Source organism: Rhinatrema bivittatum, chromosome 5 (assembly GCF_901001135.1).
Source record: "Rhinatrema bivittatum chromosome 5, aRhiBiv1.1, whole genome shotgun sequence".
NCBI lineage: Eukaryota > Metazoa > Chordata > Amphibia > Gymnophiona > Rhinatrematidae > Rhinatrema > Rhinatrema bivittatum.
The window spans coordinates 185,548,963-185,576,658 of NC_042619.1; positions in this window are offsets into that span (position 1 = coordinate 185,548,963).

Below are 27,696 nucleotides of genomic sequence, written 5' to 3' on the forward strand. Positions count from 1 at the left end.
AGGTTGAGGACCACTGCCTTAAAGGATCAGCCACAGTTGTCTAGCTAGAGCTCATCTAGCAAGGGATTCTGGTCAGGGATATACCAGTCAGTCAAGGATAAGAAAGCAGGACTCAGAAGGGTTAAGAGGGCCCCTGTAGAAAGAAGGAAGCTTAGAGAAAGAAAATTGCACTGGACTGTAAGTTGTATTGTCACCTTTGTTGAATTGCATAGAATAGCAAAGTTGTTTTCGTTGTTACTTTCTACAAATAAAGACATTTATAAAAAATGTTTGCCCGAGTCCAGCCACAAAACTGTTCTCTGGCTACCCTCTGACTGCTCAGTACCCCTTATGGTAGCAGAGTGGGTTTCCTGTTCTAGGTGGGGAGCACAGACAGGAGCTCATAGACACAGAATAAAGAGATGAGAACAAATTGTTTTTCTTTTCCAGTGGCCTGTCTGCAGGTACAGCATGGAACTTTAGTATATTCGGCCAAGGGGCTATCCCATCCTCAAGCACCTAGTGGAATAATATTTTAATAAGGACCAGACAGGCCAGAAAGCTTCTACTTTTTTCCTGTCTCTCTCCAGCCTCCGTGGAGACTCACCAGATTGTGGCTTGTTCATGTGAAGGAAGAAGGAACATGGAGTGGCTGGTACGTGTCCTGGCAGATTCAGAAATATGTTCAAAGTTTGCATGAACAGTTCATCCAGCAGAATGGAGAGTCTGTGCAGGTTGTTCAAGCCATGCAAGCTACCACAACCCAGGGAAATCCACTCCCTCTCACCCTGCTTTTTTTTTTTATTATTTTGTCTTTATTAAGTGTTATATGATAACATGAAATAAAGCAAAATCAAAGATACATAATACGAAAATGCATTTTTAATTAAATCCAAAATGCCAGCAAAATGCTAGCAATGAATCACAAGTTCCCATTTTAAAAAATGGGGCAAAAATACAGGAAAAGAAAAAAAAAATAGAAAAATAATTCCTGTTACAAGCTGTCCAAGTAAAACTGACCAAACCCAGAGAATAACTTAATTTGCCAATGTTGTATCCATCAAAAAAGTTTCTAAATAAAGAGGTTCAACAAAAATAATTTTTTTTTCTCTGAAATATCACCTCACATTTGCAGAAAAAAGAAAACACTAATAGCAAGAACATGTTTATGTATAGAAATTGCTTCCTGCTTACTTGAGTCACCCTGGAAATGTCTGCAAATACCTGAATTTACTATCCTCAAAATATGGAACTAATGCTCAGGATGATACATAAGTCTGCAATCCATTTGATGAGCTTACCTTTTATATTCTTAACTATACTAACTATACTAATCTTATCTTTAGTTTTATGCTACGAATAGTTTTTTAACCTTTTTATTATTTTATTGATTTTTTATTGTATTTATTCTGTTTTCTACTGTTATTTATTAGTTTGTATCATGTCAACCATAAAGATAGAACCTTGTGTTCTGAGTAACGGTATATAAGAATTGCATAAATAAAAAAATAATACAAATATAATAGAAGATAAGACACAAGAAAGTATATGCATAGAATAAGTAAATCAAAACTTAAAGAGTATATCTATCTATTTATCTATAGATATTTAAAATGCAATGCTAAATCTGATCATGTCGAAGGCATAAAGTCAGAAAATGAAGAGCTCTTAGAAGGAACAGGTAGAGCTAAACAGGAGCCCGCCCTGCTGGCATGCTCTATTTGTAAACCAATCAACAAAAAATAGTACAAAGCCCAAAAGTATAACAAACCAGATCAGTATTATTTATTTATTTATTTATTTAAGTTTTTTTATATACCAGCATTCAAGACGATAGTCCCATCATGCTGGTTCACAAGAAACAGGGGTGCAATTAAAATAAACTTTACAATTTGAACAATAGTGCAGAAAAGCAGTTACATGTAACAGGGAATCAAAATATACTTGGGTATCCAATTCTAAAATTCTTGAGACACAAGGGCTTGATATTTTTACTTTTTGAGGACCATCATAACACCAGAGTGGTTACTTGGTTAATCATAACTTTTCCACCGCTTGTTCAGTCATGATGTATAATCATTGGACTACAGAAATCATTGAGAAACTCTTCAAATCAAAATTTCTTTTTACTGTTATGATATTGGTCATAGAAGTTAGCCATAAGCTTGTGACAAAATTATGCTCACATAGAGGTAGATTTTAAAAACATACGCACGCGCGGACTTTTGTTCGCGCACCAGGCGCAAACAAAAGTACGCTGGATTTTATAAGATACGTGCGTAGCCACGCGTATCTTATAAAATCCGGGGTTGGCGCGCGCAAGGGGGTGCACATTTGGGCAACTTGCGCGCGCCGAGCCCTGCGCGCTCTGCCCATTCCCTCTGAGGCCTCTCCGAAATTGGAGCAGCCTCGGAGGGAACTTTCTTTCTACCCCCCTGCACCTTCCCTTCCATTCTCCTACCTAACCCACCCCCCGGCCCTATTGAGACCCCCCCTACCTTTATCGGAGAAGTTACTACTGCCTCCAGGCAGGCCCCGACACAGGCCGCTGTGTCGGGCACTCGGCCACGCCCCCGGACCGCCCACATGCCCCCGGACATGCCCCCGATCCCTAACCATGCCCCCTGGCCATGCCCCCGACCACCCCTTTTTGCAAACCCCGGAACTTACGTGCGTCCTGGGGCTTGCGAGCGCTGCCGAGCCTATGCAAAATAGGCTTGGCGCGCAGGGGGGGTTGGGGTAGGTTTTTGGGGGGTACGCGCATATCTTACGGGCGTGCCCCTTTGAAAATCTACCCCATATCTTTCAAGTCAAGTTGCCTGACATGGCACCATGTTACAAAGGAACTTCTTCAGGGGCTTAATCGCCAATTTAGAATTTCAACCTGTTCTCTCTGAAAATCAATATATGAAAAAGTCATTATATATAAAAAGGCAAGATACAAAACATTTCTACAGTTCATCAAAAGAATTATATTAAAGAGGTCCAAAAATTTGTGATTATCGTGCTTACTATCACAGCAGCTCACGAGTGTATCTGATTTCTTCGTAGATAGCCATTCTGAATGAATTGTCCTAGCATCAAACGCTTTCATATATCATCACTTGTGCATTCAAGATGCTGTGCTGACGGCACTGTTACATAACACAGTGAATTTCATTCAGATGAACATGGCCTTTCAATCTCCTTAGTCAAGCTGAATGGGGCCACTGTGTTCATATGGAAAATCCAAGCTTGTTCCTTACGTGCCAAATAAAGAGCCCTATTCCCCTCTCCAATGTTCATGTATGATATCTAATACATCCACCGTATATCTGCAACAGTATGTTTTTGTTCAAGAAAATGGGACACAATTGATACCTCCATTTTACCAGCAACATGTTTAAACAACTCTCATGTTCAATCAAACGCTTTTTGAGCATCCGTTTGGTCATACCAATATAATATAAGCCACATGGGCAGCTTAAAATATATACCATGAAGGATGCTCTGCAAGAGGACTCAGCTAACACAGGGTAAACTTTGCCAGATGTAGAATTGTCATGATACTCGTGAATTTTGATTGCACACCAAAAACATCCCCTACAAATAGTGGTCAGTTCTTCACGTGGGTGGGCTGAAATGTAGAGAATCTAATAACTTAATCACGAGCATTGTGACTCCTTGGAAAGGCAAACTGTATAGGTCCTTGAAATGAGGAGTAGGTACGCTGCAAAACTGGCCAATGTTTATGAATGGACTTGCAAATAAATGTAGAAAGTATGGAATGTCTCAAAAGAAAAATCTGTCTGTCAGATTATTCATGTATTTGGGGTTGTAACAACAAATCTCAATTGCTGTATAAAGCTCGATGGTAGGCAGGTTTTACACAGGACAAAAAATGATTTGCTATCAATTTAGTCTGGAATTTAAATTCACTTATATCAGAGTATAACCTCCTCAGTTGTAAACATTGTCCAAGAGGAAGGTTCTTCTTGAAATTAACTGGATGGAAACTCTCACCCCCCCCCCCCCCCATCACCACCCCTATTTCCATTAAAAAACTAGACAAGTGGGGCTCCTTAATCTCCCTGCCCAGGCCCACCAGCCCCCCAATCCATACCTTAAAATGTTTAAGTCTGCAAAGGTAGAGGGCTCAGAGTTCCCCTTAGCCCTAGGCCCAGTAGGCCCCATTTTCCAGAATGGCATTAACTTTACCTTGCCCCATCATATGATGGGGCAAGGTCCAGGGACAGGACCATGACATTGTGGCTTTGGTCCAGGTCCCTGTATCTTGTTCCTGTGAAGTGACAGGGGCTAGGTCAGATCAGTGCCATTTTGGAAAATGGCGATAACTGGGCCCAAGGCTAAGGGGTACTCTAGGCCATCTACATTTATAGAACTGAAACATTTTAGAGGGACTAGGGTTGGGGGGCCATTAGGCAATCAATGATTTATTTCAATTGTTAGGGAGTGGGTAAAGAAGGAGGGAATAGTGTTTTTAAGGAAAGAGTGGGCAAAAGTGGGGGATGAGTATTTGGGAAGGTAATCTGAGTACTTCAGGAGTTGAGTGGTGTGTGTGTATGGGGGGGGGGGATTGTCATCACACCACTGTGTTCTACACTTTTGTTAATTTCTTTTTGTGAGGCCACCTTGATTAACAGCCCAGAATGGCTGGTGGTGGTGGTGGTGGGGGGGGGGGGCGTGTCTAAGAAGCCCCTGTTTACTTTTTTACATCTTTTAGGGTGCTGACATCTGGATTTGCATGACCCATTAAGGTTATGGTGGCTCCATGCATTAGGAGCTGCCATCATGCTTTACCAAGGATCCTGCCATATTGTTTTGTCTCATAGACTTTCTCCAAGAGACAAAGCAATGTGGTGGTACTGCCGCATTATTTTGTTGTGGAGAGGTTAAATATCATGGGATCACTGTGATAAAATATTTTGGCTTAGTGAATCTAGGCCTCCCTTTGACAAGTTGGCAGTGCTTGCTAAGCACTGACATGAACTCAATCTGTGAACTTCATTCAGTGTGTGTGTGAAAGACACACTCATTCAGTGGTACTAGAGCCGGGCTTCCCAAACCTGTTCTGGGGACTCCACTGCCAGTAGGGTTTTCATGATATCCACAATGAATATGCATGAGATAAATTTGCATATACTAAGTCTCCATGGTATGCAAATGTATCTCATGCATATTCATTGTGGATATCATGAAAACCCAACTGGCTGTGGGGTCCCCAGGACAGGTGTGGGAAGCCCTATACTAGAGTGATACTTGTGAATGCTGGTACAGTAGCAATAAAATCTACTATGATTTCAAAAACCCCAGTAGCCACTTCAAATTCCAATATTCCATCATGTTACTGCAAGGAAAGGGAATGGCAGGGGCAGAGAATTGAGTGTTGCTGTAGAGTTAACCAAGCCTGTGAGAAGTACAAGCAGTATTAATGGCAGTGAGAAGAAAAAAGCTATCCTGTCTCTAAACTTAAAAAGAAATGTTTTAGCTGCAGAAAGCTAGGAGTGGAAATCAGCTCAAGCCATTAGAAACTGAAATTGAGAGAGCATGTGTCACCACTGCATGTTGTTCATTCTCTTTATGGGAACAGGGGATAAAAAGGCAGAAGAACCATCTGAGGCTGGTTTTAGCAGGGCAAGGGAATGGACAGGGGAAGCAGAAGTGCAGCACCCAAAACCAGCATCTGCTCTTCCGTGATTACTGCTCTGAGCTAATGGAGGCAGTATTTTCAAGAAAAGATTGTTTCAGAATAATTTCTTGAAAAACACTGCCTCCTTGTTGCTGCAGACAATTTGCCAGCTCGAGTCGTTAGCATCTCTACTGAGAAGGTGGGGGAGGTAGACAAAATTAATAGTGTTGAGAGCAATTCCTAAGAAGACCAGTAAGTACAGATAAGGAGTGTGAGTAATACCCTGGACTTTTTATCCTATTATTACTACTTAACATTTCTATAGCGCTATACAACATACACAGTGCTGTACAAACATACAAAAAGACAGTCCCTTCACAGCAGAGCTTACAATCTATTAAGACAAACATACAAGACAAGAGACTTGGAGTATTTCATAAAGCAAGACAATGGTTAAAAAGAAATAAAAGAAAGTTAGTTAACAAGTCTAAAAGCAGACAATCAGACATAAGATTTAAAAGTGGTTTCAAAAAGTTGGGTCTTTAGATGGGATTTAAACATGGAAATAGAGGGAGCATGATGCACCAGTTCAGGAAGACTATTCCAAGCACATGGCACAGCCAGGTGGAAAGCAAGGAGTATGGAATTGTCATTAGAGAAGAAGGGCACAGTTAGGAGTGAATTATCTGACCAGAAGTGTGCACGAGGAGGAGGGCAGAGAGACATAAGAGAGGAGAGGTAGTGAGATACCGCAGAATGAAGGCATTTGTAGGTGAGAAAGAGGAGCTTGAACTGTATGCGGGAGCAGATAGGGAGTCAATGCAGTGGCTTCAGAAGAGCGGTTATGCGAGCATAGCGACTTTGGAAAAAGATAACTCATGCAGCTGAATTAAGGACAGATTGCAGTGGAGAGAGATGGCTGCCAGCAGACCTGTGAGTAGCAGGTTGCAATAGTCTAAGTGGGAGGAGATGAAGGATTGGATAAGGGTTCTGGTAGTGTGTTCAGAAAGGAAAGGACAGATTTTGGCAATGTTATAAAGAAAGAAACAACACATTTTAGCAGTGTTTTGGATATGTGTAAAGAAGGAGAGAGAGGAAATGAAGAGGAGTTGAAGAGGACTCCAAGACTGATGGGACTCCAAGGGCTGATGGGACCAGGATGACAACCATGTTATCCACAGAAACAGAGAAAGGATAAAGAGGTGAGCTGGGCTTGGGGGAAAGATAAGGATTTCTACCTTGGCCATGTTGAGTTTAAGGTGGTGGCAGGACATCCAGGCAGCAATGTCAGAAAAGCAGGCTGAGATCGGGGACTGAATTTCTGGTGAATTTTGTGGTGTACAAAGATAGATCTGTGATTCATCAGCATAAAAATAGTATTGAAAGTCATGAGAGGAAATCAGAGCATCAAAAGAATTAGTATATAGTGAGAAGAGAAGAGGGCCCATGATAGAGCCCTGAGGCACACCAATTGATAGTGGAATGGTAGTAGAGGAGGAACCAGCAAAGGAAACACTAAAAGTGGAATGGGAGAATTAAGAAGAGAAGCAAGACAGGACAGAGTCCCGAAATCCAAGCAAGGACAGAGTATGAAGCAGTACATGGTGATCAACAGTGCCAAAAGCAACAGACAGGTCAAGGAGGATATGGACAGAGTAAAGACCTTTGGCTTTAGACATAAACAGGTCATTGGAAACTTTGGCAAGGGCCAAAAACTAGCCTGGATGGATCAAGAATGGCTTGAGATGTAAGAAAGTCAAAACAGTGGTGGTGAACATCATGTTGAAGTAGTTTGGTGGCACCGGTACAGTGGCCATTTGCCGCTGTGTCGGGGAAGCATGCACCGGCAGTCAGCCAACACGCACAAGTTGCTTCTACTCTGGAGGAGCCGCAACATAAGAGACAAAAATAAAAAAGGAAGGTAGGCTACATTTAGGGGGTGGGGAGGAGAGGGGAAGGAAGGTTAGGAAGGTGGTAGGGAAGTTCCCTCCCAGTCTGCTGCTTAATTGAAGCAGACTGGGAGGAAACTGTGGAAGGCAAGGATGCATTGCATGTGAAAATAGCAAAAGTCTACCCCTTCTTGCATGCACTGCATGCACATGCGCGCACAGATTACTTAATCTGTGTGCACATGTGCATGGCCCGCTGATTTTATAACATGCATGCGCCAGCGTGCGCATGTAATAACATCGGTGCATCCATGTGTGCGCACCAAATAGAGCGTGCACCTATTAAAATCCTCCCGAAAATGAATAAGCAAAAATGTTTTCTGCTTCAGATAAGACAAATGAATGACTGTGACCTACAAAATGAATAAGCAAAGAGAAACAAATATTTTGCCTCTGCACATCCCTAATGAACTCTAATCACCTTTCCTTCCCTTTGCCTCTAGGATGGGGAATTCTTTCTAAATAGGGGGTGGATGGACCACATTTTCTTTTTTTGTCATCTATTTTGTACTAGTTTAAATCAAACTTCTTTTGTCCTTTCTGGTTTTGGTTTGGTCTGGTAATGTGTGTGTGTGTATGTCTGTCTGTCTGTCTTTATGGTGTCCTGTAAAATGCTTAGAGGAACACATTTATTTATTTATTTATTTATTTATTCTAGTGTTTATAGAGGGGCAGATCTTTAAAACTGCACACAGGCGTATATTTCTTCGTGCAACCCGGCGCAAACAAATCTACGCCCGATTTTATAACATGCGCATGCTGCCGCGCACATGTTATAAAATCCAGGATCGGCACGCACAAAGGGGTGCACAATTGTGCAACTTGTGCATGCCGAGCCGAAATTGGAGCAACCTCCGAGGGAACTTTCCTTCCACCCCCTCCACCTTCCCCTCCCTTCCCCTATCTAACCCGCCCCCCATCCCTATCTAAAACCCCCTCCTGACCTTTATCGGGAAAGTTACACCTGCCTCCGGGCAGGTGTAACTTGCTCACGCCAGCCGGCTGCCGGCGTGCCATCCCCCGGCAGGGCAACTGTTCCGGAGGCCTCAGTCCTGTCCCCGGAACGCCCCTTTTTTGAAGCCCCGGGACATATGCGCGTCCCGGGGCTTAGGCTCAGCATGCACAGGGGCATAAATAACTCATAAAATTAAGTAAAATCGACTAAAAACATCATAACAATAGGAACATTTCAATTAAAATAAATTAAAATAGAATAAAACAAATCATCTAAGATAAATAAAAATAAGATCAAAAGATATAATCAAATAAAAAGAGACCTCAGTTAATTCAAGTTCCTGGGTCATTATAGTTCAATCAAACTGTAAAACATGCTTAAACTCCTGTCTCATATGCTTACTTAAACAACCATGTCTTTACATTTTTTTTTAAAGTAAAAAACTCCATCTGTAGCCTTAAGTCAATAGGAAGAGTATTCTAGAGTTTTAGTCTGGCAATTGAAATTGCCCGTTCCCTTACTGAATAGATGGAATTGTTAAAAGGTAGCACAATTGTTATTTCTTTGCACCAGGATCCTGATCAAAGCACTGTACAGCCAAAAAGAGATTCTAATAATAATCCAGGTTTAAAAGTTATAATCAAGAAATACTACTTGACAGTACCTAATATCATACTATTTCCGTAGGTGAGGAGATGCTATTCATCCCTCTTCTATCTCTATTATATCTTTTTCCATGAAATTTTATCACATACTGTAACTAGATATGGAAATCTTTTAGCAGAAGATTATTTAAACAAAACATAAGCATTCTGCTTTTTTTGGTGGAGTGCAAATTCATTTACATGTCCAAAATAAAAACCCCATTGAAACTAGACACCCATGTTTCAAAATTATTTAGATTATATTTTATGAATGGTATCTAGGTGTTGTGCTCCCCGGCCGCTTCTGCAGCGCGGCCGGCCCCGCTCACCTCGCTACTCTGTCCACCAGCACCGGGCTCATCTCCTCCGCAGCCTTGGCCTGTTTGCGGCGTCCCTGGCCTCCCCACTCGTCTTTGCCCGACCAGGCCTCGCAGCGGAGCTCTCGCCGGGGCTCCGCGTCTTCCTGCTCCTCGACCCCTCCCCGCGAGGCCAGCATCACTCCTTTTGAACATTATAGCGTGGGAAACCTGGGTCCAACGCTCCCCAATGATGTCACCATCAGTCCGTATATAAGGCAGGGCTCATTCCCCTGATCCCTGCCTTGGCAATCGGGTTGACACCATGAGTGTTTCTAGTTTGCCTGCGTTCCTGTCTGTGTTCCAGTTTTGTTCCAGCCTTTGTTCCAGTCCTGTTCCAGTCTCGTTCCAGTCCTGTTCCAGTGTCCTTCTGTTCCAGCGTCCTTCTGTTCCAGCGTCCTTCTGTTCCAGCATCCCTTGTCTCGTCTCCCCAGGTAGTACCATCGGGCTGTCTTCTCGGTACTGACCTTGGCTTTCCTTGACCACGTTTGACCGCTGCCTGCCTCTGACCTTCTGCCTGTTTCCATGGCCATGTTTGACCTCTGCCTGCCTCTGACCTTCTGCCTGTCTCGACGATCACATCTGCACGCTGCCTGGAACTGACCTCTGCCTGAACTCGACTACGCCTGACTGCCTTCTGGAACTTGACCCCTGCTTTGGCTGACTACCCCACATACTGACTACTGGTATCTGACCTCTGCTTTGCCTGACTATCCATGGACTGATTATTGGCTCTGACCATGCTTCCTTGAACCTGGCCGTGATCCTAGCTATACATTCAGAGACACTCTTCTGGCCTTCCCAGACACCCAGGACTTCCAGCCTACGGGTCGACCGCGCAACCTTGCTGGTGGTGGGCACAACTTGAACTGCCTGTTAAGGAGATCCTGCGTGGCCCACCTAAGACCAGGCTGCCTGGGTACTCAATGGCTCAAACCGGGGGTACCGAGGGCTGCTAGTGTCAAAGCTCCAGCTCACCTCTGTCTCCTCTTGTGCGCCGCCTCCTGGTGGCAGGTGCTCTCTGGGTCCAACTAGGGAGCCTACCAATCCTGCACTAGGCCAAGGGCCCACCTCCTGGCGCAACACCAGGAAATGAGAAAAAACAAACAAACAAGGTCACATCTGAAAACAAGATTCATTATTGCAACTGTTTGAACATTTCTTAAAATTGCATTAGGGATGTGAATCGTTTTTCAACGATTAAAATTATCGTCCGATAATGTTTATATCGTCTTAAATCGTTATAGAACACGATACAATAGAAATTCTAACGATTTATCGTTAAAAATCGTTAAATCGTGTTAGTGCGCACTAACTCCCCGTTAGTGCGCACTAACTCGATTTAGTGCGCACTAACTGAAAATGATACAAATAAACACTTTCCAGGTCACTGAAGGTCAGTTAGGAATGAATATGTGTTCCTATTGGCTGGCTGCCCTCTTATCTATTGATGTTACCAAGGTTACCACTGAGGTGATGGTTGGGGGGATGGGAAATGGAACTGGAAACTAACGAACACCAACAGAAAATGAAACAAAGTGTTCACACTTCCCAGGTCAGTAAAGGTCACTTAGGAATGAATATGTATGTATGTATTCCTATTGGCTGGCTGTGCTCTTATCTATTGATGTTACCAATATGGTTGGGGGGATGTGAAATGGAAACAGTTGGAAGCTTGACAAAAAAAGAAATGTAATGATCAGCACTCACGTGACTAGAACTTGTTTGTTTATTATTTTTGTTAGCAGGCACCTGAAATGCTAGTGCATGTTGAATTTGCCAATCACTGTGCATTTTAGAAAGGTGGTCCTGGCTGGAACTGTACACAGTTCAAATATATGTAATTGATTGTTGGTAAGTGTATTTTTTAAGTAGCCACACTGGCACCAGTATGTTTACTTTTCCTCCTACTTAACTCACTAGCTCAGCTTTGTAAGAAGGGCTTCTCTGCTTGTGTGTTGTTTTTGTTTGGTGTGAGGAGAGCAGAAACATCAGATCTTTATTCAATCTACTACAGTCATCTCTTACAGTGCCCTATCCCTATTAATACCAGGAGTGTTGTGATCTTCCTGCACACAGTGCCCTAACACTGATACCAGTCTGAGACAGCTCCCTCCCTGCATTACTAGTGAGAGGCTGGCTTCACAGACAGGGGGGAGCTGCCTGACCCTCACTCCTGACTTCCCCCATGTCCCAGCTAGTGAATGGTGTGTGGGTGAGGGGGGGGGGAGGATGGTGAAGTCTGAGACAGCTCCCTCCCTGCATTACTAGTGAGAGGCTGGCTTCACAGACAGGGGGGAGCTGCCTGACCCTCACTCCTGACTTCCCCCATGTCCCAGCTAGTGAATGGTGTGTGGGTGAGGGGGGGGGGGGGGGAGGATGGTGAAGTCTGAGACAGCTCCCTCCCTGCATTACTAGTGAGAGGCTGGCTTCACAGACAGGGGGGAGCTGCCTGACCCTCACTCCTGACTTCCCCCATGTCCCAGCTAGTGAATGGTGTGTGGGTGAGGGGGGGGGGGGGGAGGATGGTGAAGTCTGAGACAGCTCCCTCCCTGCATTACTAGTGAGAGGCTGGCTTCACAGACAGGGGGGAGCTGCCTGACCCTCACTCCTGACTTCCCCCATGTCCCAGCTAGTGAAAGGTGTGTGGGTGAGGGGGGGGGGGGGGTGGATGGTGAAGTCTGAGACAGCTCCCTCCCTGCATTACTAGTGAGAGGCTGGCTTCACAGACAGGGGGGAGCTGCCTGACCCTCACTCCTGACTTCCCCCATGTCCCAGCTAGTGAATGGTGTGTGGGTGAGGGGGGGGGGGAGGATGGTGAAGTCTGCGACAGCTCCCTCCCTGCATTACTAGTGAGAGGCTGGCTTCACAGACAGGGGGGAGCTGCCTGACCCTCACTCCTGACTTCCCCCATGTCCCAGCTAGTGAATGGTGTGTGGGTGAGGGGGGGGGAGGATGGTGAAGTCTGAGACAGCTCCCTCCCTGCATTACTAGTGAGAGGCTGGCTTCACAGACAGGGGGGAGCTGCCTGACCCTCACTCCTGACTTCCCCCATGTCCCAGCTAGTGAATGGTGTGTGGGTGAGGGGGGGGGAGGATGGTGAAGTCTGAGACAGCTCCCTCCCTGCATTACTAGTGAGAGGCTGGCTTCACAGACAGGGGGGAGCTGCCTGACCCTCACTCCTGACTTCCCCCATGTCCCAGCTAGTGAATGGTGTGTGGGTGAGGGGGGGGGGAGGATGGTGAAGTCTGAGACAGCTCCCTCCCTGCATTACTAGTGAGAGGCTGGCTTCACAGACAGGGGGGAGCTGCCTGACCCTCACTCCTGACTTCCCCCATGTCCCAGCTAGTGAATGGTGTGTGGGTGAGGGGGGGGGGAGGATGGTGAAGTCTGAGACAGCTCCCTCCCTGCATTACTAGTGAGAGGCTGGCTTCACAGACAGGGGGGAGCTGCCTGACCCTCACTCCTGACTTCCCCCATGTCCCAGCTAGTGAATGGTGTGTGGGTGAGGGGGGGGGAGGATGGTGAAGTCTGAGACAGCTCCCTCCCTGCATTACTAGTGAGAGGCTGGCTTCACAGACAGGGGGGAGCTGCCTGACCCTCACTCCTGACTTCCCCCATGTCCCAGCTAGTGAATGGTGTGTGGGTGAGGGGGGGGGGGGAGGATGGTGAAGTCTGAGACAGCTCCCTCCCTGCATTACTAGTGAGAGGCTGGCTTCACAGACAGGGGGGAGCTGCCTGACCCTCACTCCTGACTTCCCCCATGTCCCAGCTAGTGAATGGTGTGTGGGTGAGGGGGGGGGGTGGATGGTGAAGTCTGAGACAGCTCCCTCCCTGCATTACTAGTGAGAGGCGGGCTTCACAGACAGGGGGGAGCTGCCTGACCCTCACTCCTGACTTCCCCCATGTCCCAGCTAGTGAATGGTGTGTGGGTGAGGGAGGGGGGAGGATGGTGAAGTCTGAGACAGCTCCCTCCCTGCATTACTAGTGAGAGGCTGGCTTGACAGACAGGAGGGAGCTGCCTGTCCCTCACTCCTGACTTCCCCCATGTCCCAGCTAGTGAATGGTGTGTGGGTGAGGGGGGGGGGGGGTGGATGGTGAAGTCTGAGACAGCTCCCTCCCTGCATTACTAGTGAGAGGCTGGCTTCACAGACAGGGGGGAGCTGCCTGACCCTCACTCCTGACTTCCCCCATGTCCCAGCTAGTGAATGGTGTGTGGGTAAGGGGGGGGGGAGGATGGTGAAGTCTGAGACAGCTCCCTCCCTGCATTACTAGTGAGAGGCTGGCTTCACAGACAGGGGGGAGCTGCCTGACCCTCACTCCTCCGGGGTATTGTGATCTTCCTGCACACAGTGCCCTATCCCTGATACCAGGGGTGTTGTGATCTTCCTGCATGCAGTGCCCTATCCCTATTAATACCAGGAGTGTTGTGATCTTCCTGCATGCAGTGCCCTATCCCTATTAATACCAGGAGTGTTGTGATCTTCCTGCATGCAGTGCCCTATCCCTGATATCAGGATGTGTGCAAGAAGATCACAACACCCCCGGTATCAGGAATAGGGCACTGTGTGCAGGAAGATCACAACACCCCCAGTATCAGGAATAGGGCACTGTGTGCAGGAAGATCACAACACCCCTGGTATTAGGGATAGGGCACTGTGTGCAGGAAGATCACAACACTCCTGGTATTAATAGGGATAGGGCACTGTGTGCAGGAAGATCACAATACCCCTGGTATCAGGGTTAGGGCACAAGTTCTAGTCACATTGACTGATCACATTACTTGTTTTGTCAAGCTACCAACTGTTTCCATTTCCCATCCCCCATATACTGTCAGTAGGAAACTTGGTAACATGAATAAATAAGAGGGCAGCCAATAGGAATACATATTCATTCCTAAACTGACCTTAACTGACCTGAAAAGTGTCAAATTGTATCATTTTCAGTTAGTGCGCACTAACTCCCAGTTAGTGCGCACTAACTCCCGTTAGTGCGCACTAACTCGAGTTAGTGCGCACTAACTCCCGTTAGTGCGCACTAACTCGAGTTAGTGCGCACTAATCGGAAAAAAACGATTTTTAACGATTTTTTAACTAAAAAATCGTGCCTAAGATGATTTTCTTGCCCTGCCACACGATTTCTATCGTTAAGACGATATGGAAAACGATTCACATCCCTAAATTGCATAGCTGTACACATTTATAATTATCTTTTAAAACTGGATATGATAGTTGAGATAGTTGAAGTACTTTTTTCTCTTGATGAAAAAACATTGAAGTCTCAATTCAGCCTATTGGCCTTCGGTCAAAAATTAATGATATTCTTTTGGGAGGGACCAGCCAACTTTTCTCATTTGAAGTTCAAAAATAGGGCAGTTATCAATACTATACTTCTCAGCAGCTTTTTGTAAGAAGGATTACTCTGTTTTCATGTCCTTGACTTAGCTCTGTCAGAGAACATGTTAACTTAACTTATTAGAAAGTTTCACCCTTCATTATCTATAGGGAGGACAGTTTTCAAGTTATTCATACAAGTAAATGGCCATTTACCAGGTTAAGAAGGCTTTTTGAAAATTGCCCAGTAACTTGTTCTCCTCCTTGCTGGAGGAGAACAAGTTACTGGGCATACCTCTCAAGATGACATCAGCATGAAGTGTGAAGAACATCAAATTAAATGTTTGTAATTTCTTAGACGATAACTTTCGAACCAGCGTGTGGTGCACATGTTCATGTGTGCATCGGCCCACGCCCAGGAACGCGGTTATTTTATAATTTGAATGCCTATATGCATGTACGTTTTAAAATAGCTTGGCCACATGCACATGAGAAGGGTAGGGCAGTGCCTCCCAACTACTATGCAGTGGTACATTAGTGTGTCTTCAAACCTGATCAGATGTGCCATGATAAATTTGCCACTTTTTTGAGTGCTCATATCTAGGCCAGCATCTTGGCTTTTCTCCCAGCATCTCACAGCAACAAGAGGCATCAACAGAGGTACTTAAACATGGGAAGCATGCAGAGCATAGATAGTTGGACCCTGGTTTGTGCAAGATACATATGGCACAAAGTACTGCCTCCTTTGAGTTCTTCCAGCTTCTCTCTTATCCTCAGGTTGCAAAAAGTGGGGAGAGCATGCATTGAGCACTATATGTGATTCACTTCAAGCTATGGAGCAGCAGCGGTAGAGATCTGTAGCCACATGCAGCAGCCAAGGTATCTAACCAAACCAGCTGCTCACTCTGAAAAAAATTTCTCCTTTCTCTTAAGCATAGATTACAAGAATGGGGAGGTCTGCCCATGGTGAGGAACTGAGGGGAATGGTATAAGGAGAGGAATCCATGCATAGCAAGGAGCTGAGGGTGGGGAAGGGGCAAGAGTTTGCAAGCAGTGAAGAGCAGAAGCTGTAAGAGTATCTGTAAGGTGAGGAACCTGAGCAGGTGGATGATGTGTCCTTGTCTGTCCTTATTAAGACAGTTGAGTGCACAGAGAAGGGGTCCCAAGGCAAGACTCCTTTATGTACTTCAGGGCCAAACTGTGGCTGAAGTCCAAGGAAGAGTTACTAAAAAGTGTATTGAAACTGTGGACAACCATTAATGCAGCTGTAACTTCCTCTTTCATTACCAGTGAGGTCATAGAGATGGAGGTGAAATTCATGGATAACAACTGGAAGAACAAAACAAGAATAGGCTATCTGCATGTTGCAGCATGACTGTCTTTCTCTCTCTTTGTATGTATGTTAACCACACCCACTTAAAGCTGGTGGTGTTGGAAAATCATCAGAGCCTACAGCTGAAACACAGGTACATCTGAATTTGTATTTTAGATTTAATTGCTTGCCTTTCCAAACTTGAGCTCAAAGTGTGTTCATTTAGACAAAGTAGGTATTTCCTGTGCTAGAGTGATTACAATCTAAGGACGTGTTTTACCAATGTGTTTCTCCCATTCTATATCTATGAGCTAAACATTTATTAAATCAGGCCCTAAGCTGAAGCAAGGGAGGATGAAGATTTAAATCTTATATTTTATTTATTTGATATACCATTATTCCAATAAAGATAAAAAATAGTATACAGTTTAAAATTATATAAAAATAAAAAAACCCCACAAAACCAAACAGCAACACATTAAAACAATTACCTAAAACCAAGCATATCCTCTATAAAATATCACCAGTAAAACAGGGACTCAAATTAAATAAGCTAAAATAATTTAACCCAATGCCTTGATAAAAATCCCTAAAAGTCTCCTTAAATAGTCAGGTCTTCAGGCCTTTACTGAATTTCAAGCAATTATTTTCTAGCCTCACCTCTAAAGTAGAAAATTCCACATTAAATGATCTTGGTATTTAAAACAAAATTGTCTTGCACCTTCTAACCCAGGGCTTCCCAAACCTGTCCTCATACCCCGCTGCCATTTAGGTTTTCAGAATAGCCACAATGAATATGTATGAGATCAATTTGCATTATATGGAAACTCATTATATGCATATTTATCTCTTGCATATTCATTGTGGCTATCCTGAAAACCCAACTAGCTGTGGGGTCCCCCGAACACACTTGGGAAGCCATGTTTTATCCTAAATTTCCAATGATGCATGAAGTCTCAATAATTCTTGATTGGACGATCTGAGACATGGTCACAAAGAGCATCAATGAGAGAAGCAGTGTTTGAACCCTGACATTCTTGGTTCTAAGTTCTCTGCTCTAATTATTAGGCCACTCCTTCCCTGTCAATTAATTTCAGTCACTGGAACACTGCTTCATTGTGCTATGTCCATGTGTATCTTTGCCCCCTCTTTCCTTTTTTTTTTTTTTTTTTAAGGGAAGGGGCAGAGGAACTGGTGGGGCTGTCAATGTTTTCCTAATTCTTCTTTTGACACGAGTCTTCTCCATCTACATACAGCTTGTTCCACAGAGGCTGGTGTGTCATATTTCATTTTTTGTTACTGTAGTTGTGCCTTTAGTTTGAAAAAGTTGGAAAGCATAGGGTCAGTGAGTGCGTAGCTACTTTAGATCAAGTTCTCAATGAAGTGCAGGATCTGGTGCAAGGATTAACCTCAGTGGAGTCAGAAGCATTAGGGCTCATAAAGTTCTCAAATTTGAGATACTCACTGGCGAGATTTCAAAAATATATAAAACTACTGCAATAATATGTAATTTTAAAATGTGAGGCTATGATAATCTGGGAAAACTAGCTAGGAGGAAACCAAAAGGAACAGTTACAAAGGCTAAAAGTCTGCAATAAACTTTGGAAATTGCTACAATAAATACTATTGAATTGTCAATAGGTTTTACCTACATTTAAAGGCTAATTTTAAAAGTCCTGCTCATGTGAAATCTGGGAGATACATGCGTGGATCTTCGTAGGCCCACATCGTATCTCCTGATAGGCATAGAAGATTGGGTTTAAGAAAAAGGGGTGGGCAAGAGGAGAGGTCTGGGCAGGGTCTGGGCGGGGCATGGGAGGACTGGGACAGCACCATTATGCACTGTCCTGCTGAAGCATGCACCAGGAGTCGACTGCCCGCACAAGTTACTGCTTCTCTGGAGAGCTGGTATGTAGAAAGCAAAAAAATCTAGGGTAGTTAATGGGGTTTTAGGGGTTGGGGTTAGTAGGGGAAAAGGGAGATGAGGGTTTAGGAAGTTCTCTCCCAGTCCGGGAATAGGGCCTATCGCATCACTGAGTGCATATAATGAAATACCCCCAATTACACACAGTTCAGCACTCGCATGCACATGTGTATGCCGATATAAAATCATACATGCATGTTCACACTGGTAGAACATTTTATAACGTGTGCATTGATGCACTCATGTTATAAAATTGCTGTGTCCACATACACTTGCCAGGAACCACACACACATGGACGCCCACATACGGGTCTTAAAATTTACCTTTAAGTGTACTTAATGCAGCTCTCGGGCCGTCAGCTGCCAGTAAACAAAATGGCGCCAATGACCTTTGCCCTTACCATGTGACAGGGGCTATCGGTGCCATTGGCTGGCCTCTGTCACATGGTAGGAGCAATGGATGGCCGGCGCCAACTTAAAAAATAGCACAGGCCATCCATTGCTCCTACCATGTGGCAGGGGCCGACCAATGGCTCCGATAGCCCCTGTCACATGGTAAAGGCAAAGGGCCATCGGTGCCATTTTGATTAGTGGCAGCCGACAGCCTGAGAGGGGAAGACTGCTCCCGGGACCTCGCTGGACCACCAGGGACTTTCGGTAAGTCTTGGGGGGAGGTCGGGCAAGCCTTGGGGGGTCAGGAGGGTGGGGTTTGCAATTAATTAAATATGAAGGGCTGGGGAGGGTTTGGGTTTTTTTTATGTGCCCTTTCTTCCTCCACCCCCCCCCCCCCTTGAAATATGATAAGAAAACCACACAAAATTTTGTGAGTTTTCTTATTATTTTGGGGCCCTCCTGAAATGTGACAAAATAGGAAATATCGTTTCTATTTCCTATTTCGTCGCAAACAAATGCACATCCCTAGTATGTTACATTTACATTTTCCTTTGAAAATTACCCTATGAATTAATATTTCCTTAGCTTTTAATGAGAAGGATGTTGGAGAGATACCATACTGGAACCATTCTATGCAGTGATGATTCAAAGGAACTGAAACCAATGGATGTGAATCTTGAAGAGGTGATTGATCAAATGGACCATCTAAATAGTATCAAATCACTGGAATCTGATTGGTATTAACCCCAGGGTTCTAAAGGATCTCCAGTATGAAATTGTAATCCTGCTACTGGTAATCTGAAACCGATCATTCAAATCTGTCTCTACACTTGAGAACTGGAAGATAAACAATATAACTCCGTTTCTATAAAAGGGCTCCACAATTGATGCAAATAACTACACACCAGTGAGCCTCACATTGGTGCTGAGTAAAATGGTGGAAGATAATTACTAGGCATGTGGCTAAATATGGAAAAGATGTAACATGGATCTAGCAAAGAGAGGTGTTTCTTACTAACCTATCAAAATTATGTGAAGGTGTATATGAGCATGTGGCAATGGTTAGCCAGTCGATATAGTGCATTTGGATTTTCAGAAGGCATTTGATAAAGTTTCTCATTAGAGTCTCTTCAGAAAATTAAAAAGCCATGAAATAGGAGGTAATGTCATATTGTGGATAGACAATTGATTAAAAGAGAGAAAACAAAGAGTAGGACTAAATGGCCAGTTTTCCCAGTGGCACTGGGACCGATATTGTTTAACTTATTCATTAATGATCTAGGAAAGGGAACAATGAGTAAAGTGATCAAATATACAGACCACACAAAAGTAAAGTAGTTAAAATACAAGTAGAATGTGAAGAACTACTGAAGGACCTTGCCAGACTAGAGATCTTGGCATAGTATTGGCAGATGAGATTTAATTTAGACTAATACAAGTGATGCGCATAAGGAAGAATATTTCTAACAATAGGTACACAATGCTGAGTTCCATATAAGGAGTAACCATCCCCAAAAAGGATCTTAGAGTCATTGTAGTAGGCAATGCATTTACATCCTCAGCTCAGTGCTTGGCTGTAGTTAAAAAGAAATAGAACATTAGGAATTATTTGTAAAGGAATGGAAAACAAATCTGGCAATATCACCATGCCTCTGTAAAAATGTAAGAGGCAACTGCACCATGAGGATTATATGCAGTTCTGGTTACCTCATTTTAAGAAAGGTACAGCATAACTAGAAAGGATACAGAAAAGGGCAACAAAAATGATAAAGAGATGGAATGGCTCCCTTATGAAGAAAAGCTTAACTGGATTGTACTTTTCAGCTTGGAGAAGACATGACTGAGAGGTGCTATGTTAGTGGTTTATAAAATCATTGGTGGGGTAAAATGCATAAATAGGGAATAATTATTTTACTTTTCAAATAGCACAATGATATGAAATAGAGGATATGAAACTAAGTGGTAGCAGGTATAAAAACAATTTGTAGAAAGGTGGGGTTTTTTTTCCACTCAGCACTAAATTAAGCTGTGTAATTTGTTGCCAGATGACATAGTCTTGGTATCTAGCATAGCTGGTCTTAAAATTAGTCTGAACAAGATCCTGGAAGAAAATTACATAAATATTAGCAAGGTAGACCTGGGAAAAATCACTGCTTTTTCCTGGAAGTGAGGAACAAGAAATGGATCTACTCTTTGCGATCTGCTGGGTAATTCCTAGTGATCAGGACTGGCCACTGTCTGAGAAAGGATACTGGGTTTGATAGGCCCTTGTTCTGATCCAGTATGGGTCATCTTATGTACTACAAGATAAGTATAAACAATTAAAGTCCTTAGAAGATACCATAAGTGAATTAATAAACAAGCATTAAAATATATCAACCATAAACATATTCTAATGAAAAAAATCAATAAAGAACAAACTTCATAAGAACACCTAATTTAAAGATCAGGTTTTCTTTTGTTTCCTGATTTTTACATAATTATGTTTTGTTGATACTCCAAAGTTAAATGTTCCAAAAAACTGCTTCAGCATACAAAAAAGGCTTTGCTCTATGTTGCTGTAATTCTCATCTCTATAGAAGAGGGTGTACAGAGACAAAATTTGTTTATAGATATAAGGGGTCATCTAGGAATATAATAGGATAAACAATTCTGCAGATAGGTTGAACCTGCTCCCCATAAGAGCCTTGAAAGCCAAACTCTTTTTTTTTTTTGTTTTGTTTTCAAACCCTCCAGGACACAGGAAGTAAGTGAAGCTCTTTTAAAAGCAGACTGATATACTCATTATTATTACATCTCAAGATTGTACTTGCAGCAGCATTCTGGATTTATTGTAATTTGTAAAGGGATTTTGCATGCAAGTTGACATACAAAGAATTATAGTAATCAATCTTTTTCTGAGTTAATTAAAAAACAAAAGATGCAAACAGCAATCCTATCCAGACTTTTGCTCTGCATGCCACATGTATGATTTTTATCTTGTAGGAGAGATCTCCTAGCACTCATAAAATGATTATGGTTTGAGGAAGTTAGAGTGGATGATAGGGAGATAGACAGATAAATAAAGGAAACTTGCAAGGATATAGTAGAAAAGGCCCACTTTCATTCTGGCAGCCGCTGTTATGTTTTATAGAAGCAAGGTCACCATGCAAGAGAGTGTCACTTTTCACTTGCACAAAGTGATCTTGTAGCTGGGACTTAGCTTCTATTATTCCCTAGCACTGAGGATGCATCTTTAGTAGGGATGTGAATCGTTTTTTGACGATTTAAAATATCGTCCGATATATTTTAAATCGTCAAAAAATCGTTAGGGCCACGATACAATACCAATTCCCCCGATTTATTGTTAAAAAAATCGTAAATCGGGGGAAGGGGGAGGGCAGGAAAATCGGCACACTAAAACCCCCTAAAACCCACCCCCGACCCTTTAAATTAAATCCCCCACCCTCCCGAACCCCCCCCCAATGCTTTAAATTACCTGGGGATCCGGCGGTGGTCCAGAACGGCGGCGGCCCGGAACGGCCCCCTCAATAGAATCGTGTTGTCTTCAGCCGGCGCCATTTTTCAAAATGGCCGCCGCAATATGGCGGCGGCCATAGACAAAAACGATTCGACGCAGGAGGTCGTTCCGGACCCCCGCTGGACTTTTGGCAAGTCTTGTGGGGGTCAGGAGGCCCCCCCAAGCTGGCCAAAATTTTCCTGGGAGTCCAGCGGGGTTCCGGGAGCGATTTCTTGCCGCGAATCGTTTTCGTACGGAAAATGGCGCCGGCAGGAGATCGACTGCAGGAGGTCGTTCAGCGGCGGTCCGGAACCCCCGCTGAATGACCTCCTGCAGTCGATCTCCTGCCGGCGCCATTTTCCGTATGAAAACGATTTGCGGCAAGAAATCGCTCCCGGAACCCCGCTGGACTCCCAGGAAAATTTTGGCCAGCTTGGGGGGGCCTCCTGACCCCCACAAGACTTGCCAAAAGTCCAGCGGGGGTCCGGAACGACCTCCTGCGTCGAATCGTTTTTGTCTATTGCCGCCGCCATTTTGCGGCGGCCATTTTGAAAAATGGCGCCGGCTGAAGACAACACGATTCTATTGAGGGGGCCGTTCCGGACCGCCACCGTACTAGACCACCGCCGGATCCCCAGGTAATTTAAAGCATTTGGGGGGGGGGGGTTCGGGAGGGTGGGGGATTTAATTTAAAGGGTCGGGGTGGGTTTTAGGGGGGTTTAGTGTGCCGGCTCACGATTTTAACGATTTTTCACGATAGTTTACACACCCAAACGGCAACAATACGATTCCCTCCCCCTCCCAGCCGAAATCGATCGTTAAGACGATCGAGGACACGATTCACATCTCTAATCTTTAGGGCTGTGTGAAGAGGCTGCAGCTTTGGGTCCGGCTCAGAGGTTGTGTCCTGATGCTGGGCTTTGGCCTGTACCCAGGCCTGATGCCAGGGCCTGGCATGAGACTGTGTCCAGATTTCTGGGCCTTGACCTAAGGTCAAGCCCAAGCCCGGAGTCCAGACCTTGGACCAACTCTATCCACTTCTTCTTTTCGTCTTCAATGCTGTACATCAAAATGTTGTCATCTACTGGGGCAAATGTGCTGCAATTAATTAACTCCAGAGTGACCCCAGTAGATGGCATCAGTTGAAGAAGAAAAGAAGAAAGAAGAGTACATCATCCGAGTAGATCCAAGGTCTGGGTTCCAGGCCTGATCCTGACCCTAGGCTGAGATCTAGGTATCGACACCCTCCCTCCAGGCCAGGCTCCAGCATCCATCCTGGGACCAGGTCAATGCTCCAGTGTTGGGACTTGGCCTCATGGCTGGGCCTCAGCATCAGACCTTGGCCTAAGATGAGGTCCAGGCATTGGACTCCAGCCTAGGCCGAGGCCCAGACATTGGGACCCAGTCTCTGGGTCAAGACCCTGGCATTGAGACCTGTTCTCCAGACTGGGTCACAGCCTTGAACCTGGTCTCGTCCCTGGCCTAGGTCCAGGCCCAGATTTCAGGGCCAACTCTCTGGACCAGGCATTGGCTTCAGGCCTGCATCCTAGTAGAGGCCCCATTCATTGGAAACCAGCCTCTGTACCAGGCCCTGGCATGGGGTCTGGGTCTGGGCCAAGTCTCCGGCATTGTGACCCAGTCTTGGGGCTGGGCCATGTATTTGGGGCTGGGCCCAGGTTCAAGCCTAGGCCAAGGCATCGTACTTGCATAGGCAGAGGCTGATCTCATGGTGACCAAGTGTGTTGATGACCTTGTTGGTGGATCCCCACTGGACAGGGCAAGTGGGGATTGGGAGGTTCTGGCCCTAGCATTTTTTCAAGTCAGTGGTAGGGAGTGACGGGAGATCTTGGGTGGCCCCAATTTTTTAATGTTTGATTTGTTTTTTTTCAAACAAATGAAAAGAATCGAACATTCCACTAACCTAAATTGGTAGGGAAAAAACTCCTGAAACTGAATTGAAAAACAAAAACACATTTTATTCTCCTGAGAGCCCCTATCAAATATTTGCATATATTGCACATAAGTCTGCTTTCAAAATTATACCAACACACAACCCACATTAAATATTTTTTTTATTTTTCTTTATATCCTTTAAACTGTAAAAAATGCCCAACAACTGGGTCACCAATGTTTTTTCATTAAGAATCAGACTCCCTTTTCACAAAAACGTTTTTGGAAAGGAAAATGGTTGTTTCATAAAATTTATTCAAGGAAACATCCAGGTTATCCTCGTTATTATTTTTAATCATGAACAGACCACCGTCCCCCCTGTGTTTACTTTATTTATTACCCAAAAAACTTTTTATGTTTGTTATGTTATTGATTTGTAAAAAAATTGTGAAAAAGTCTAAAGAATTACTGAGTGAGTTAAAAGGATGGATTAATACTTTGGACAAAAATTTGATTTTTACTCATCAATGTAGTGCTTCTAGTATCATGTACCTGGATGTGTTGGTGGAAGTTTGAGGTTTACATATCATTACAACAGTGAACAGGAAAGACACAGACAAAAATAACCTGTTGAGATACCATAGTCACCATTCTGCTGCCTTTAAGAAGGGGTTGCCTGTTTCCCAATTTTTTTAGGATTAAACGGATTTGCTCTTTAAAAGATGAGTTTGAAGTAAAAGCAAGCATGCTGATGAAATGATTCAGAGATCAGGGGTATCCTGCTAAGGTTATCTGGCAGGCGTATAAAAGAGCAAAATACATGAGTGGACTCAACTTTTAAATTACCAGGCTCGAAAGGAGCAGGATTGTCTGGTGTACGTTTTACAACAGAGCACTTCTATTTCAGCAGTGATCAAGTCAGTTAAAAAAAAACACTGGCATGTGTTAGAGCTGCTTATGTTTGCAACTAGCCGTAGTCCTAATATTCGGGACAAGGTTGTCTGGGCCAATTTGGTGAGCAAAGTTAAGAAGTCTGAAAACATGGGGGGACATCGTAAATGTGGTGCCTGTTCAGTGTGTGAAAACACCATTGTAGGAGATTGCTGGGTGGATGCTAACACAGGGTATGTAGTGAGACATAAGTGCTGGACAGATTGCACCACAAGTAATATCGTTTATGCAATTGTATATGGCTGCCCTAAAGTTTATGTGGGATGAACGAAAAGAGCTATTAAGTTATGCTTGATGAAGCACAGGTCAGAATAAACAACAGAGTTTTATCTGCATCATTGGTGGATCATTGTATGGAACAGGGACATTCTTTTTCTGACCTTGAGTGGACTGTGATTGAGAAAGTGGAGAACAGTACACCGTTTGGAGATTTAGGATCGCTGTTGAATTACAGGGAGCAATTTTGGATTTACAAATTAAAATCAGAAGCTCCTGCAGTATTAAATGACCAGGTGGATTGGCTTTCATTGCTCTAAGCTAAGGTCTGGTTAAAGGGTACGCTTTTTACATTGATGTCATTCACATGACACATGGTGGGGGTCCCTTTAAAAGAGGACGCTGAGAATGGGAACTTAGGTTCACCATTTTTCAATGAACATACAGGCAGCACATTTGCGAGCATTTTTTGAAATTCTTTAAATGAGGAAATGGGGAAGTACCTAGAGGAAGAACTAAATGGATGGGAGAATGAGAGAGATGTGGATCAGCAGTGGATCAATCTAAAAGGAGCAATCACCAAGGCAACTACTCTTTATGTTAGAAATGTAAAGAAAAGCAAAAGGAAAATGAAACCTATCTGGTTCTCAAACGAGGTGGCTGACAAAATTAAAGCTAAAGAACAGCATTCAAAAAATATAAAAGATCCCAAAGGGAGGAGCACAAGAAGAATATTTGATTCAACTGAGGGAGACGAAGAAATTAATCAAGTTGGCAAAAGTCAAGCGGAAGAGAGGATTGCCAAGGAGATAAAAAATGGTGACAAAACATTTTTCAGATACATCAGCGAAAAGAGAAAAGTCCATAGTGGTATAGTGAAATTGAAAGGTGGAAATGATCAATGTGTGGAGAGAGACGAAGAAATGGCAGAAATATTAAATGAATACTTCAGCTCTGTATTCACTAAAGAAGACCCTGGAGAAGGACCATTTCTACACAAGAAGCTGGAGGGTAGTGGAATAGATGAAAATCATTTTACAGTAGAAAATGTATGGGAAGAGCTAAAGAATCTGAAAGTGGACAAAGCCATGGGGCCTGATGGGATTCATCCAAGGATTCTGAGGGAGCTCAGAGATGTGCTGGCGGGTCCGCTGTGTGACCTGTTCAATAGATCCCTAGAAACGGGAGTGGTGCCGAGTGATTGGAGAAGAGCGGTGGTGGTCCCGCTTCACAAGAGTGGGAACAGAGAAGAGGCTGGTAACTACAGACCGGTTAGCCTCACTTCGGTGGTGGGAAAAGTAATGGAGTCACTGTTGAAAGAGAGAATAGTGAAATATCTACAGTCCGGAGAATTGATGGACCAGAGGCAGCATGGATTCACCAGGGGAAGATCCTGTCAGACAAATCTGATTGACTTTTTCGACTGGGTAACCAAGGAATTGGATCAAGGAAGAGCGCTAGATGTCATCTACTTGGATTTCAGCAAAGCTTTTGATACGGTTCCGCACAGGAGACTGGTGAATAAAACAAAAAGCTTGGGAGTGAGTGCCGAAGTGGTGACCTGGATTGCAAACTGGTTGACGGACAGAAGACAATGCGTGATGGTAAATGGAACTTTCTCTGAAGAGAGAGCGGTTTTAAGTGGTGTACCGCAAGGATCGGTGTTGGGACCGGTCCTGTTCAATATCTTTGTGAGCGACATTGCGGACGGGATAGAAGGTAAGGTTGTCTTTTTGCGGACGACACTAAGATCTGCAACAGAGTGGACACGCCGGAAGGAGTGGAGAGAATGAGACGGGATTTAAGGAAGCTGGAAGAGTGGTCGAAGATATGGCAGCTGAAATTCAATGCCAAGAAGTGCAAAGTCATGCATTTGGGGAGTGGAAATCCGAATGAACTGTATTCAATGGGGGGGGAAAGGCTGATGTGCACGGAGCAGGAGAGAGACCTTGGGGTGATAGTGTCTAATGATATGAAGTCGGCGAAACAATGCGACAAGGCGATTGCAAAAGCCAGAAGAATGCTGGGATGCATAGAGAGAGGAATATCGAGTAAGAAAAGGGAAGTGATAATCCCCTTGTACAGGTCCTTGGTGAGGCCTCACCTGGAGTACTGTGTTCAGTTCTGGAGACCGTATCTACAAAGAGACAAGGACAAGTTGGAGGCGGTACAGAGAAGGGCGACCAGGAAGGTGGAGGGTCTTCATCGGTTGACATACGAGGAGAGATTGAAGAATCTAAATATGTACACCCTGGAGGAAAGGAGGAGCAGGGGTGATATGATTCAAACTTTCAGATACATGAAAAACTTTAACGATCCAAAGACAATGACAAACCTTTTCCAACAGAAAAAAATCAGCAGAACCAGAGGTCACGAGCTGAGGCTCCAAGGAGGAAGACTAAGAACCAATGTCAGGAAGAATTTCTTCACGGAGAGAGTGGTGGATGCCTGGAATGCCCTTCCGGAGGAAGTGGTGAAGTCCAAAACTGTGAAGCACTTCAAAGGGGCATGGGATAAATATTGTGGATCCATCAGGTCCAGAGGACGCATATAAAGAGCAGGTAGTAAAATACTGCACGGAGCGGCAGTAGCCACAGAGGCATTCACGGAGCGGGATGCCAGTGGCCAGTGGTAGGTGTCCACCTTCATGGAGCGGAAGGATGTAG